The following is a 944-nucleotide window of genomic DNA, read 5'->3' as shown; positions in this document are numbered from 1 at the left end:
GCCGCCGTGTTCTTGGTATGGTGGGCTGTGTGTCATCATTCAGCCTGTTTTGTCGGCAGCAAGCACCTGGCTGCGTCAAGGAAGTTCACCTAGTGAGTTGCTGATTAAATTTCTCTCCTCCAAGCTGCCCGGAGAGATGGAGAAGGGCTCTTCCTTGCGGTTGGGATAGCAGACCCTACGACAGAGCTTTCCAAACTTGTCATGTTGGTGACACATCTCTTTAGACCTGCATCATTTCACGACACAGTCATTCAGTTTTTACTAGCAAAAACCGGAGGTTAAACTGACCCCTTTCCAGCCCCAGGACAGCAAGGAGCATTTGTGTGACAAACCTACACACAGCAGCCGCAACACACTGATGTGTCGTAACACAGAGTTTGGTAAGCTCTGCCCTACTGATTTGGGCTTTGAAAAGGCTGGGGCAGGTTTCTATAGGAACAGGCTGAGAAACCACGTCCCAGCACCTCGTTTCAGGCTTCAGACTTAAAGATTTGGCTTTCGTATTTGCAAAAGCCCAACTGCTCTCCTGCATAAAGATGCTGTCACTGTGGGACGGATAGTTCGTGAGCCAGTTTAGCCGTTTGGGGATGGTCAATAATTGTCACGTTTCAGGTCACGACTCTCTCCCGAAGATGGTCACCAACCAATGGCTTTGAAGGAGCATTCGGTCCAGCTGTGAGGGCCTTCTGTCTGTTCCCTCATTTTGAGAAGTGAAGTTACTGGGAACCAGGCAGAGGGCCTTGTCGGCAGCGGCGCACGCCCTGTGGAACGCTCTCCCATCAAATGTCAAGGAAATAAAAAACTAGCTGGCTTTTAGAAGGCAGCCCTGTTTAGGGAAGCTTTTAATGTTTCCCTGTTTCCCCCAAAAAACCTTATTCCAATGCCCATCATTCTCCACGTTCCTTGGAGCCTGGACTCCCTCTTTCATGAGATGGTACAAAGGA

This window comes from Podarcis liolepis (assembly GCF_965112155.1).
Source record: "Podarcis liolepis genome assembly, chromosome: 9".
In the NCBI taxonomy this organism is placed as follows: Eukaryota; Metazoa; Chordata; class Lepidosauria; order Squamata; family Lacertidae; genus Podarcis; species Podarcis liolepis.
Note: the sequence above shows the minus strand (reverse complement) of the source record.